The sequence below is a fragment of the Somniosus microcephalus genome, chromosome 8 (genome assembly GCF_052327205.1).
Source record: "Somniosus microcephalus isolate GS21.2 chromosome 8, FLI_Smic_1.0, whole genome shotgun sequence".
NCBI classification, from domain to species: Eukaryota; Metazoa; Chordata; class Chondrichthyes; order Squaliformes; family Somniosidae; genus Somniosus; species Somniosus microcephalus.
Window position 1 is genome coordinate 239,224,457 of NC_140994.1, and position 15,509 is coordinate 239,239,965.

Consider the following 15,509-nt stretch of genomic DNA (forward strand, 5'->3'; position numbering starts at 1 on the left):
GTACAATTCTTGCTTCGGGTATTTTCCAGATGGTAGATAGGCCATATCTGCAAAAGGTGTCAGCTCACATGACGTCATGGAAGTAATAAGGCAGCATCTATTTATGTTATCCCCATCGAAAGAAAAAGAAAAATACAGCTTAAATTGATGATTTTTATATGATTACCATATCTATAGTACAGTATAATTAAGAATATGGAACGAGTAACAGTGGAATATTCATTTTATTCTGCTCTGAAATAAGAACATTACACACAAATGAAAAAGTTACTGAGTTATTTGAAAGATAGCATTTAAATAGTCTTCTATGAGAAAGGTCTTAAAGCACTTCAGGTAAATTATTTTTGAAATGCAGTTGCTGTTGTTACGTAGCAAATGATTCAGCTAATTTGCACAGAGCAAGATCCCATAAACAACAATGAGGTGAATGGTCTGATCCATTTTCTAGTGGTGTTGATTGAGGGCTGAATGTTGGTTGCTCTTCAAAATGGGTCATGGGACCTTTAATATTCAACTAAACAGGAAGAGCCTTGGTTTAACATCCCTAAAAGACAGCAACTCTGAGAATGCAGCACTCCCTCAGCATTGCAATGTCATTGTCCTGAAGTAGGATTACAAACTTATAACCCTTGATTCAGAGGCAAGAGTGTTACTAATTGAGCCAAGCTGATACATTATTTTTGCTCATAGTAGAAACTGTACATCACACTGTTCCTCAGTGAGACCCCTAATTCATTTTACATTACTTTACATGGCTTTTGGACAACTTAGGAGGGTCAGTCTAAATAGTCGATTAACCTAAAATCTATGATCTGAACATTTGAAAGTGATCAATGTATCACGTAGCAAAATGAATTGGCCTGGATGTTCCGGGGCCTATGTCTGTGTACACTGCCCCGCAAGTTCCGGGTTTCCACATGCGGTGCACAGGCGCGAAAACACGGAACTTGCGATCTGTCAAGTTTCAGCTTGACAGATCATACAAATCCGCAGGAAATGGACATTCGCTGGTGCAGGATCCAACTACAGGAAACTCTTTTTTATCCGGCACCGACGGGACCGGCGTGGTGCCTGTTGATCAAAAAGTCCGGATTACAGAGAGGTATACTTACCAAGGTATAAGAGCCCCGTACACGACCACAGGTGCAGGAACCCCGGTTACACGGCACTTGTGCAGGAGTCCCGGTTACACGGCCACAGATCCAGGAGTCCCGGTTACACGGGCACTAATATATAGTAAAACTTACCTGAACCTACTCCTGAATTTTGCCGGTTAAGAGAGATTTTAGGTGCCGGTTAAAAGAGAGTTTCCTGTACTGCCCAGCGAATGCCCACAAAACTCTTATGTTTGGCAAAAGCAGACGTAAGACCTTCTTTTACCAGCGTAAGGGTTTAAGTAAATTTTAAATAATTTTTAAAAAATGATTTAAACATTCAAAAACCTTTAAAATTAGTTTAGGTTATTTTTGGTCCCTTTAAAAATGTTTAAATTTAGTTTTCAAAAAACTTTTTTTGTTTAATTAAATTGTATTTTAATTAATTATATTGTATTTTAATTAATTTTGAACATGTGATGATTTATTTTTATTTAAGTGCAGTGAAAGTGTGTTAGGGGATTCCTAGGGAATTCTGTACGTAAATGTCGATTTATGTACAGAATCTCCATAACATAATGGGAATCCCCCTTTGTGATTGGTTGGGCTGGCCCATGTGATCCCAGGGATGCCTGCGAATTGCTTGTGCCCCTGGGATACATGGACCTTCAGGAGCACGAGTCTTCGAAGGTACGGACGCACCAGGTAGGTGCGTACTTTTCTTGTAGTTTGGAGGCGTTCGCCCGCGGGAAGCTTCCGACCGTAATTTCCAGCCCATTGTTTTGTTCAGGATTGGCCATTTTAAACAAGTAACCCTTGAGTCTTTCATGTTAAGCATCAGGGTGACACCTGGTGGCCAAATCAGCTTATGTTTGATGAGATGTATGAGCAACCATACCATTAGCGTGAAATCAAAGACTAGTTTAATGCCAAGATTATTAATGGTGGTTCTTTCATTTAAATTTCTTCCATATTCACAGAATCACAGAATCCCCACAGTGCAGATAGAGGCCATTTCGGCCCATCGAGCCTCCACTGACACATATCCCACCCTATCCCTGTAACCCCACGTATTTAATCCCCTAACACTAAGGGTCAATTTATCATAGCCAAATCAACCTAACCCGCACATCTTTGGACATATTAATGGTTGCAAATTCCTTTGTTGCTGATGATGGTACTTTATTTGGATGGAGGGGAGGGGAAATCTAACCATGTGCCATTGATTTCTTGTTAATATACGGTTGGTTTGATTTAAAATTGCAATTGGACTGATGTTTGAAAACAGAAATGATTTGGCTACTTACTAGAGATTAACGTGGCTGGATTGCATACTAGTGAATCTATCAGTTTTACAAGTCAGGTCTTCAACCAACAGTGCTGTAAGATTTACAGGTTATGCTTGGAAATGTTGATATTTTATCATCTATTTTATGAGCTAAACTCTAACACTAATTTGTTTTACTGCTGGAGAGGAAAATATGCTAATGAGAGTTACAGTCACGAACAAATTATGTCATCTGAAAGAAATTTAATTGAAACCCTGCATTAATGCTCCTAATTTGCCAGAAAAGTGGTTGCATTGTGTTGATGTCACCTAATTATTGCTTAATAGGGATGTCAAGCAATTAAAAAAAGAATTACAATTAATCTCACGATTAACATTTTTGATCTCAGTTAATCTTGGTTTTAAGCTCATATTTAATTGCTACAATTACTGCATCCGCCTCTTTCAAGTTTGTTTTATACACATTTTTAAAAGTTGGAATGGAATGTATTAATTGCATAAGTTAACTTCATAATTTATCTTGTCTTCTCTCCTACTCTTCTCAACCTTGGTGTGCCCTGCCCTACAGGCCATAGCTTTTCACCTAGGTTTCTTAATTAAAAAAATTATTTTTTGCACTGTTAAAAGTATTTCTTATTTATCTTGAACTCTGTGAATTAAGTGCACACAAAACAAATGTAATTCTTTACTAAAAACTAATATAAGCAAAGTCTTCCATTATAGCTTGATCTCATTCAGAACTTTAAGTAAACACATTACACCAGTAGAAGGGTAAAGTTATATCATTAGGGCTAGAATTTCCATTTACCATTCTTACGAACCAGTAAGCCCACTTAATCAGATTTGGTCATCCACCAAAAAACAAAGTGCTGCTCAAGTCAAGCCTTCTACCTTTAACAGTACACATATAATGACTGCAGATAATAATTAAAAACAAATCAGCTGTTTCAGCTTGTTTTTTTGAAACATATATAGGTAGAAATTGGTATGTGTTGCACCCGTTTTTCGGGTGTGCGGTGAACGCAAAGCATACCAATTTAGCAGTGGGACGGCCTGTGCCAAATCTGCGCGGGTGTTGGTCCCACTGCCAAATTCGTGGGGCCCATTTTTTAGGCATCCTGAGTAGACACCTAAAACAGGCTTTAGGGCGCTTGAATGTGCAAATTGGGGGCCTAATGCCTGTTAACAACCCCTTTGAGGAATGAGTCCATGATGAGTGGGGCAGGCCCGATGCCTGCCCCGCTCAAGATTCTTCAGCAGCACCCTTGGCCACCAACAAAAAGGAAATTTGGGCTGGCCTTAGGCCTTTCTGTTTGGGTCTGAGCTGCTCACACAGCACCAAGTGTTGGTGCGAAAACGGGTCCAGACTAACTTCCACCCCATAAACTTTTACTGTGACAGTGAAGTCAATTCCAAGCTCCATAGCATGTTTTTGGCACATGGAAATTTGTTCAGTCAATAGTATCATGAAATGGGTAGAGAAAGGGAGAAATAAGAGAATGAGATGAACTTTTGATGAAAAGAATTTTTGCAATCTGACATAGTCATTGTTCTACATTGTTAAAAATGGCATAGCCTAACTTTTGACATTTTCCCCCCTAACCTTTTACCCTCCTCTGCTAAAAGTGCTGACTTATGCTAACATACTGTTCCAAGGCTGCCAGGAGCCCTCGGGTACCTCGCCCAAGGAGAATGACTAAGACAATGAGGAGAGAGGTTAGTAGAAGTTTAGGGAGAGGGTTGTTGGAGCATGGAATGTTTTGCCACAGAAAGTGATTGAAGCAGAGACCATTGCATCTTTTAAGAAAAAGGTTGATAAATATTTGAACCAGAGAAGATACAGTACGATGGAGAGTGCGCAGGGCAGTGAGATGATGGGACAAATAGCCTCCTTCTATGCTGTAAACTTCTATGGTTTCATGGGCATTCAGATAGTGAATCTCAGCAAGCTGTTTGACTGTGGAGAACATCACAACTGAGCCTGATGTGACTTCACTCCACATCCGCGCACACACACCTTCCCAGGGAACCTTTAGTGATCAATAATAGGAACATTGACTAATCTTTTTCTTCTTCTCTAGTCTAGAGGGTTTTGGGCAAATATTATTTCCTGTATCAGTTTTAACACAGACCAGAGAATGGTCTTGGGACCTTCCTGGTCTGTGCGACTCAATCCCACAACAGGCAACACACTGATATTTTTGAAGCCTGGGGCTCATGACTGCTGTGAATTTTCCCCATTTTAGTAATTCTGGGTTAGTATTATGTTAATATGTTGTTAATTCACTTTTGTGACCTAGTTTTTTCACTTGTGTAACCTAGTTTTGAATGCAGCCAGAACTGATAGGATGAAGTTCTCCAAAAAAAGAAAACTTGACTGAGTTTAACAACCATTTGATGTTTTAATATTTAGATTTTTGGCACAATGTGGTGCTTATGAAGATATTGAATTTCAGTCTGTCCCACTTTTGTTAGCTTGTTTTGGCATTAAGTATAACTTCCTTCTTCTCTGCTCCAACAATACTGTGCTCTAACCCCAATCTCAGAGGAGCAACAATAACTTGCATTTATATAGCGCCTTTAACGTAGTAAAACATCTCAAGGCACTTCACATTATACTAACCCAGAATTACTAACTTGAACAACATAAACCTAGATATTGGGAATAATGAACAACAATGTGCATATCAGGGTTTCTTTTTAAAGAATCTACAGCTGGGATAGTTTTGGTATGAAGTAAAGCTAATTTGTGATGTAGCAAAAACCGATATATAAATGCCTTGAACTTTACACTACCATTAGATCACAAGCCTGTCATCTTATTTACAAAAATATACTATTATAAATGAAAACTTATAATGTAAAATTTCTCAGTACTGTAGGTACATACACCATGTGGTGCAACACTAGGCTATAGAGGACTCTAAGATCCCAGGTTTGATGGTTGCTGAGTTGACGGTTCTCCACAGGGGCAATGTGGTGCACTACAATAGGCCTCAGCATCTCTGGGCCAGAGAGGTGAAAATTAGGTAGGGTTTCTGTTCCTGATTATTATCTTGTGATTCTTGATGAAAGGAGAGGAGGTATAAGAAGAGAAAATTGGAGGAGAAAGGAAAACAATTTGAGAAAGACGGATGAATCAATGGAATAATTGGATTGTAAATCATTGGCAGCCTTTGTACCTCGAAGACAGCGACATGAGTTGCAGCAGCAGAGAAGTCTCACCTGACACCAAAGGTTCACTGTGCGGACGAGCGCGATGGTCCACTACCAACACTAATTGACCCCTTCCAGGATTTTCTATTTTTATTAGATTTTCAACAGTCCCATCATGACAATGATATTAATTTGATCAAGCAATCAACAGCAGGAACATTTTAACATATGTTGACAGCCTCTTTAATATAAGGGCAGATTTCTAGTTGAGAAAGTGGCTGAGAGATAAGGTTGGTATTGGTTACATTCTGTAAGGGAGAAAATCAGATGCTAGGATTAATGGCTGTATGAAGAAAGCAAGATATAAAGTTAAAACAGTATTCAAAAAAGTTCCTGCGTGCAAAAGCTTTTTGAAGTTTTCTTCCAGAAACATACACATGCAAAGCTTTTAGGTGGCTGCTTATTGCTGCCTTGATTTGAGTGGAGTGGCTGAATGTGTTCTGTCATCTTCATAACACTACTTTGATGCACGTCTGGGACTTTATAAATATTGTATGAAATGGCCATCTTTACATTTCTGCATTGCTGATGCATTTGCCCCGAAGCTACAAGCATTTGAAACAAAAATGAACGTGTGAAAATTGACTCATTCATTAGCAACATTTTAAAAGATGATAGAAGTTTAGCTTTTGAGTCCTAATGATTCCCCTGTGGTGCAAAAAATTGAATGCAGCGGCAAGCGCAATAGTGAGATATCCTAAAGTGCTTTAAAGCGTTGTATTTTTAATGTTTTTTGTTTTAATTTCCCTGGTTTCTTTTCCCTTTTCTAGCTAATTTTATATCTTCCACTCCAATTCTTTCCTGAAGGCATTGACTCTGGTGTTGTTCTTTAGGCATTGGTTGCTCACTGATACTCTGCCTACATAGCGATTATTCATGTGTGAACCTTGACAATGATGGTTGGCAAGCTTTTAAACTACATGTAGCATCAAGCTAAGCCTGACCATATCTTCACCCAACATAACACACTTGCACTTCCAGGTAAGGTTGTTGCATAGCGATCAGGAGTGGGAAATCTGGCAAAATTCCTCTCTTTATTTCAACATACAGCAGGTGCAAGCAAAGGACAGTCACGATAATGAAGAAGGAGAAGACATGCCCATTTTTGGATAGAAACTAGAAGCTAGCAGCTATTCCAGTTGTATTTCCAGACTATTTCCAGGTTCTAGGCTCTGCCAGCGGCGTAGACTATGACCTGAATGTGGATATACAGGCTGGTTTAGCTCAGGTCAGAAGTGCACTTTGGGTGCATTCAGTCTGATCAGTGCCCAGGTGTGGAAGGAGAGGAAAATCATCCCCCTATCTATCTATTACAATATATCAAAAAAATCCTTTGTGCACTTTCAGTCTACTTTTTCCATTACAAATTGCTACGTCTATATTTACAATGGAAGCTGCCTATATAAGCTTGTCATTCTGTAATTACACTCTGTCCCCCTCCCCTCATGGCACATATGGTTCCTACAAAATATACTACCTGCAGAATCTTTTTCCACTCTCCACAAAAATGGTCTGAATTGTGCAACTTCAGCTCCATCTCTTCTACATCTAGTTATTAATGACTCCTCGTTCAGGGTATCTTCCAGGAAGGCTCTGTTAGAACTAATTAACTCTTTCTATTGTGGTATTCCGCCAGCCAGCTGAGGGGGCAACACTAGATGGGGAGAGAAACCAAACTGGGGTTCACCCACCAATCGATGGGGGTAAAACTATGGAATATAGCAGTATGAAAAAAATATGTATTTATTGAGACGTTGGAAAAATTCTCCAATGTCTGGATCTCCAACGTGGCAACAGATGCATCAACACCTGCTGACTGACTAAAGATCAGAGAGTGATGGGCAGCAAAGACCTGAGGACCAAAAAGGGTAAATTCCCTTTTCTTTCAGCTAGCATGAGGCCAGGAAGGAAAGTTGGGTGGTCAGCAGGATGTGGGTCTCATGGGCAAGATAAGCTTGGAGAATGCATGGGGGGAGATGGGAGGGAAAATAAAGAACAAAGGCGGGTCTAGGTTTAGGGTGAAGGGATGCTGGGGGTGGTTTGGCTTGGTGGGCAACAAGAAGAGGGAAAGCAACAGAGGCAGCTGAACAGATGGTCTCTATCTTAGTGATGAAGAAATCCATGAGCTCCTCTCATGCTGTTTGAATCTCTCAATCAAAAATTAGGGTGGAGAGGGCAGAATCACAGAAACCCCACAGTGCAGATAGAGGCCATTTCGGCCCATCGAGCCTGCACCGACACATATCCCACCCGATCCCCGTAACCCCTGCACATATCCCACCCTATCCCCGTAACCCCATGTATTTAATCCCCCTAACACTAAGGGTCAATTTATCATAGCCAATCAACCTAACCTGCACATCTTTGGACTGTGGGAGGAAACCGGAGCACCCGGAGGAAACCCACGCAAACACGGGGAGAATGTGCAAACTCCACACAGACAGTCACCCGAGGCCGGATTCGAACCCGGGTCCCTGGCGCTGTGAGACAACAGTGCTAACCACTATGCCACCGTGCTGGGTATAAGGAGATGGATGGTAGTGGAGAAAAGAAGGTGAAGGTTAATTTTGTTCTCCAGAATGATCCTAGAGTAGTGGGCAGTTTTGCAACGTGAGGTCTGGTAGAGCTTGATGTGATCCAGCCAGATCTAGTGACGGATGGCTAAGCCAGTTGTGTGCCAGAAATGCTCAAGTCTGCACCCCTGGATTTGAGGGAGCAAAGATGGCAGCCATACCGGGGGAACAACCAGGATGGGAGACAGTGAATGTTTTGCTGGAGACAAATGCATCGAAGGTGGAGGTGATGGAGTGGTTGAGCAAATAAAAGGTTGCACAGATATTGTGGCAAATGGAGAGACAAAGGCTAGGCAGTTTGAAAGTGCACATGCAAGTGACCTGCTGGAGTTTTTTCCAGGGGAAGACGCAGAGGAACTGGGGTTGGCAGAGAGTTAGGGAGATGTGGCTGATGAGGGATACAAGGAATTAGTCAGAGATGGTCTTGTGAGTGTTTGAGACCATGGGAGTAGAGATGCCAAGGGAGATAGCAAGCTCAAGGGGGTGTCCATTAATATGGATGAGAGTTTATATGGAGGGATGTTTAGAGAGGATAGGAAGGGTGGTAATTCATAGGAGAGAGGGCATATGGGAAGCAGAGATGAAGATTGAAATCGCTCAGTGCAGAGGCTGAGGGAAAAAAGGAAGGAGGATATTTTGGGGAGAAATTGAGGCTGAGGCTTGGGGTGTGGGGGGGGGGGTAGTAGACAATGTGGACTTTAAAATGAGAGGTGAAATGGGGATAGCATGGTGGGGTGCTTGAAGGAGGAGGAAGTACCAGAGGAGTAGGGGGACAGACCAGTGCGTGACTTGCTGATAAGGGCCACACTGCCACATCGGCAATTTTGGGCATGCAGGTGGTGGAAAATATTGCAAGTAAGTTTCAAGGTGCCACCAAGCAAGGATTCAACATTTTTAGCAGGAGAGAAGAAATATGGCAAGAAAGAAGGAAAAAAATTAAAGTTACAATTGTAAATATTAAGAAAAAGAGAATAAGAGAATAGGATAACGAGAAAATATATTGAACACAAGTAAAGTTCTTAAAACTTTTATTTTTATTTAGAATCATTTTTAAATGTATATTTTAATAATATAACAATAATATTATTATAGTAATAAAGCAACTCCTGGGTGGCAACAGCATTATTATTGTGAGCGGGAGAAGCAGGCCACCACTTGGAGCCGGCAACAGTGAGGAGGAGGCCGCGGTGACGAGGAGGACGGAGCGGCTGAAGGACATCGTGCTCCCACTGCCACTGGAAGCCACTGTATTGACTTTCTGAACACGCCGCTGTATGAATAGCTGACGTGTCCCTACGGGGAGTAAGCATTCCATTGTAATTGTACTTGTACTGGTTACATATGGCAAATAAAATTGAATTGAATTGAATATTAGGTGAATTTTCATTGTCATCATGTGTGAGCTGAAATCTTTAAGAATATTTGGCTCAGGGGACACAGAATTCCCAGAATTGGAATAAAAAAGAACATGGTGTTGGAAAATGTCAAAATTCCAAATAACGTTTCAGTTAAAAAATGCTTTTGTTGCCATACCTTTGTGGCATTCAGGACCTTCAATAAACTGTGAAAAGAAATTGATGGCACTTTCATGGTATATGTGGAACATGAAGAACAAATCGTCAATCTGAGTGTGACCTGGAAGCTACAATTCACTTGTACCTTCATAACCTATTAGTCAGATCACACATGAAATAGTATACATATTCAATGACTCCCTGCTGCACAATGTCTATTTATAGCAATGTCACTGTCGAGATCAATGTTTTTCACTAGGAGAGAAGAAAATAGATCAATCCAGGACTGTATAAATCTCCAGTGTACCAGTCATAAGAAGATAATGAGATCATAATGTACTTTAGTAAAATGCAGATTGTAGCATATCCATTTTGTTATTAAAAAATTGCATTATGATGCTGGACTGCATAAGGCTATAGGAAATCTGTGTCTTGTCTGTCAGTTCCCCAGTCCTATTTTTCAAAGTCTTTCTGTGCTCTCAGCAGCCATCAGGGTAAAATCTGTATGTGTGTGTATACATTCTACACTGCTGTATTGTGTATCACTGAGTGAGAGCAGTCTGTTCCCTAATGGTCTAGAAGTGAGTCTGCATCTGATTCCTGGTGCACTAGTGGAGGTAGATGTGTGTGTGTTTTCCCTATTGGCTTGTGGACAAACCTTAGTCATTTGGATCAATATTGACTTCACATTGCAAATACATAAATTCTAAGGTCTCTAAAACATGAGAAATACCTGACTGTTCATCTGTAATACCAGACATTTGACAGTTCTCACAGGGATAGAGCTACGGTTTCAGCAAGATATATAGAAAACAAACACCTGACGGGTCAGAACCTGCAAAAGAAACCTACAAGATCACGTTAGGCAAATAGCTGAATCAGTTATTTTTTTTGTATGGTTAATATATTTTTTCTCGTTATTTTTCTAGTCTAGCGATATATGTCAATATTGTAGAATTTTTTGCAATAAAGTACACAGGCTGGATATTTTCCACTGAAATCAGCTCTGAGTGGCAGCATAACTCAGCACAAAGTGATAAATCCCATGAGTCATCTGTACACAAATTCTGCTCTGTCGCTGTGGTGTTGCTGTTATGTTACTGGACTAGTAATCTAGAGGCCTGGACTAATACTCCAGAGAGTGTGAGTTCAACTCCCACCATTTGAGAATTTGAATTCAGTGTAAAGAAAATGGCTATAAAAGCTGGATTCAATAAAAGTGACCATGAAGCTGTTGGATTGTCATTAAAACTGGTTTCCTTTACGGAAGGAAAACTGGTTTCCTTTACGGAAGGAAACCTGCCGTCCTTACCCGGTCTGGCCTATGTGAGACTCCAGTCCTGCACCAATGTGATTGACTCATAACTGCCCTATGAAGTGGCCACTTGGAGCAAACCGCTACCCAGTAATCCAAGAAGAACCAGCACCTTCTCAGAGCAGCGAAAGATGGCCTTGCCAGTGATGCCTACATCCCGAGAATGAAATTTTAAAAAATTCACTATCTAAACATAGGAACATAGAAGATAGGAGCAGGAGTAGGCCATTCGGCCCCTTGAGCCTGCTCCGCCATTCAATGAGATCATGGCTGATCATCCAGATTCAGTACCCTGTCCCTGCCTTCTCCCCATATCCCTTGATCCCTTTAGCCTTAAGAAATATATCTAACTCCTTCTTGAATATATTTAATTAATTGGCCTCAACTGCCTTCTGTGGTAGAGAATTCCACAGGTTCACCACTCTCTGGGTGAAGAAATTCCTCCTCATCTCTGTCCTAAATGGCTTACCCCTTATCTTTAGACTGTGACCCCTGGTTCTGGACTCCTCAGCCATTGGGAACATCCTTCCTGCATCAAGTCTGTCTAGTCCTGTTAGAATTTTATAAGTTTCAATGAGGTCCCCTCTCATTCTTCTAAACTCCAGCGAGTATAAGCCCAATCGACCCAATCTCTCCTCATACGTCATTCCTGCCATCCCAGGTATCAGCCTGGTGAATCTTCGCTGCACACTAAAGTCTTTAAATGTGGTTTTTGGGTGACCGAATAAGTGATGAGAAACAATAGGCCAGAAATTGCTGTCAAAATAATGGTGAGGCTAATACTCATACCATTTATGAGTAAATGGTACAGCAACTTCAGGTGTGGCTGATGAATGGTTAAATACAGGTATCCAAAATTTGCAGTCGGAGATGCTCCACTCCGCATTAACTTCACGAAAATGCCATCTCGCTGTCTGCCTCAACACTGAACTGCATTGAATGGCGTGAAGTTGCGCGGTAGATACAAACTAAACTCTGCACGGAAAGTTAAGTCTTGTCTATTTCAGTCTAACCAACCTATCAACAATGTGTTAAATGTTAATTACTGCCAGTCAACCTCTCTGGCACTGAAAATTAATTATTACACGTGTGGAGCCTCATTGCTTCAGGTTTTAATTGTTATTGGAGATTTTAAAAATGTAAAAAAAAATTACTTTTCCTTTCTGCCTCTTTTTTCTATCTCTCTCAATCCAATCTTTCTTTCCCTCTCTTTATTTCACTTTCTGTACCTGATTTGACTTTAAATTCATGCACTCTAACTTACACTTCCTTCTCATTCCTTGCACTGTTACTTTCACAATCTTTCAATCTGATTGGTTAAGGAGATACACAGTTGCTTGCCCTGTTCACTCAGGTCCCAGGTGCCCTGTTTCCCTTGCTGTGCCTTTATTAGCTCGCACTTTCAGCAACTTGCCACGTAAGCCATTTAAATCCTAAACATGCAAGGACAAGTCTAACTATGGGAAGATGCCGTTAGATGCTCTGCTACTGCAAATTATGGCCCAATATCTTTGTGATGGCAGACAACTGGTTTAGCCATTCACCGCCAGATCTGGCTGGACCACATAAAGCATTATCGGGTCCTGCCCTCGTCTGCCAAAATTGCTCACTATTCCAGAATCATTCTGGAATGCAAAGATAAACACTGGCTCCTATTCTCTATTGCTAACTGTCTTCTTAAACCCCTTTTCCCTGTCTCCTCCACCCACACCGCCGACAACAAGTGTGAGGAGCTCATGGACTTCTTTGTCTCTAAGATTGAGACCATCCGTTCAGCTGCCTTTGCCACTTTCCTTTCTTCCCCTAGCCCACTGGGCCAAACTTCCTCTAAGGTTCCCTGCTGCCCTAGCCCTGAGCCCACATCTTTCTCCAGTTTCTCTCCGATCTCCCCTCATGACCTCTCTGCGCTCATCTTGTCCATGAGACCCACTTCCTGCTCCCTCGACCCTATTTCCACCAAACTGCTGACCACCCAACTTCCTTTTCTGGCTCCCATGTTAGCTAACATTGTTAATGGTTCTCTCTCCTCAGGTACTGGCCCCTCTCCATCAAATCTGCTGTCATCACCCCTCTCAAAAAACCAACCCTCGACCCCTCCGTCCTTGCAAACTACCACCCCATCTCCAACCTCCCTTTCCTCTTCAAAGTCCTTGAACGTGTTGTCCCCTCCCAAATCCGTGCCCATCTTTCCCGCAATTCCATGTTTGAATCCCTCCAATCAGGTTTCCGCCCTTGCCACAGTACCAAAACGGCTCTCATCAAAGTCACAAATGACATCCTTTGTGACTGTGACAAAGGTACACTATTCCTCCTTGTCCTTCTTGACTTGTCTGCAGCCTTTTACACGGTTGACCACTCCATCCTTCTCCAACGCCTCTCCACCGTCGTCCAGCTGGGTGGGACTGCACTTGCCTGGTTCCATTCTTATCTATCTAATCATAGCCAGAGAATCACATGCAATGGCTTCTCTTCCCGCTCCTGCATCGTTACCTCTGGTGTTCCCCAAGGATCTATCCTTGAGTCCCCCAAGGGTCTATCCTTGGCCCCCTCCAATTTCTCATCTACATGTTGCCTCTTGGCGACATCATCCGAAAACACAGCGTCAGTTTCCACATGTACGCTGACGATGCCCAGCTCTACCTCGCTACCACTTCTCTCAGCCCCTCCACGGTCTCTAAATTGTCAAACTGTTTGTACGACATCCAGTTCTGGATGAGCAGAAATTTTCTCCAGTTAAATATTGGGAAGACCGAAGCCATTGTTTTCAGTCCGTTCCCTAGCCACTGACTCCATCCCTCTCCCTAACATCTGTCAGAGGCTGAACCACACTGTTCGCAACCTTGGTGTCATATTTAACCCTGAAATGAGCTTCCAACCACATATCCGCAGCATAACTAAGACCGCCTATTTCCACTTCCGTAACATCGCCCGTCTCCGCCCTGGCCTCAGCTCATCCGCTGCTGAAACCCTCATCCATGCCTTTGTTACCTCTAGCCTTGACTATTCCAACGCACTCCTGGCTGGCCTCCTGGCCTACCCTACGTAAACTTGATGTCATCCAAAACTCAGCTGCCCATGTCCTAACTCGCACCAAGTCCCATTTGCCCATCACCCCTGTGCTCGGTGACCTACATTGGCTCCTGGTTAAGCAACGCCTTGATTTCAAAATTCTCATCCTTGTTTTCAAATCCTCCATGGCCTCGCCTCTCCCTATCTCTGTAATCTCCTTCAGCCCCACAATCCCACCCCCCCCCCGAGATATCTGCGCTCCTCTAATTCTGCCCTCGAGCATCCCTGATTATAGTCGCTCAACCATTGGTGGCCGTGCCTTCAGTTGCCTAGGCCCTAAGCTCTGGAATTCCCTGCCTAAACCTCTCCGCCTCGCTACCTCTCTTTCCTCCTTTAAGATGCTCCTTAAAAGCTACCTCTTTAACCAAGCTTTTGGTCACCTGCCCTAATTTATTCTTATGTGGCTCGGTGTCAAATTTTTTGTCTTTTAATACTCCTGTGAAGCACCTTGGGACGTTTTACTATGTTAAAGGTGCTATATAAATACAAGCTGTTGTTGTGATATAAAGAGAAAAGTAGTCTGGCACAAAACAAACTACCTGTATTAATAATAAAACAAGCATCTACTAGCTTAGTGCGTAAATGTAGCACATGGATGAAGATTTTCTCTGTCCTATATGTAACAGAATCATAAAACAATTAATCAAATATGGAATTTCCATTTTGTTCCACACGGTGCACAGAAAAAGTCTTCTGCTGTGGTGTGTCAGTCCACCACACAGACCAAGAGCTTCACAGGCTCGATTCCTCACCTGTACAAAGGCTGGTAGTCGATTTCAACTGGGATGGTCTTTGGTTGCAATTGGTCTCGGTGTTCCCAGGTGCAGAAGGCGAAAAATTAGCCGTGATTCCAGTTTGCTATCAACAATCTCTGCTGGAAATGTGTCTGTGCATATTGGGAAAGGACAGAATTGGGCTTGCTTGGGATGATTCCCATGGTCCAAAAGCTCATTGGTTCACAGATGAAGAATGGCCTCTTGGGAGGTACTGGAGAGCTGTTGCCGCCTATGGAACCAATTTGAATTGATAACTTTATGAAAAGCAGAATAAGGGGAGGACAAATATAAACTTTGTATATGGCAAAAGATGCATCAACACCCATCCCTCCAGATGCTGTACATCAGATCATCGGACAGACTAAAGAAATTTCTAAGGTTACAATATGAAGGCCTTGGAAGTGTTGAACAAGGAACTGATGACATATGTAACAGAATACCTCGATACACTCATTAGACCCAACCACAAGGGTTGCATGCAAGCCACGCGGAACTGCCTGCCACACTGTACTGTAACTGGTGTTCACCATGCAGGTAAATGATAGTAACACGCTAACTAAGCAAGTGCAAATGAACAAGGAAGTGGGAAGATGAACCTGTAGTCTGACCTTGCCAGTGCACTTTTGCTTTTTTCTTATTCACAAACTTAAATTTGTAATTTATT

The 15,509-nt window shown here is 42.0% G+C and overlaps 1 long non-coding RNA gene across 1 annotated transcript; it reads left to right on the forward strand.

Moving 5' to 3' along the window:
* Positions 1-3,030: 3,030 nt before the first annotated feature.
* Positions 3,031-9,745, forward strand: LOC147114186 (uncharacterized). The gene is made up of 2 exons (XR_015079367.1): positions 3,031-6,579; positions 9,264-9,745. It is a non-coding gene; the product is annotated as an uncharacterized LOC147114186 (long non-coding RNA).
* Positions 9,746-15,509: the final 5,764 nt, after the last annotated feature.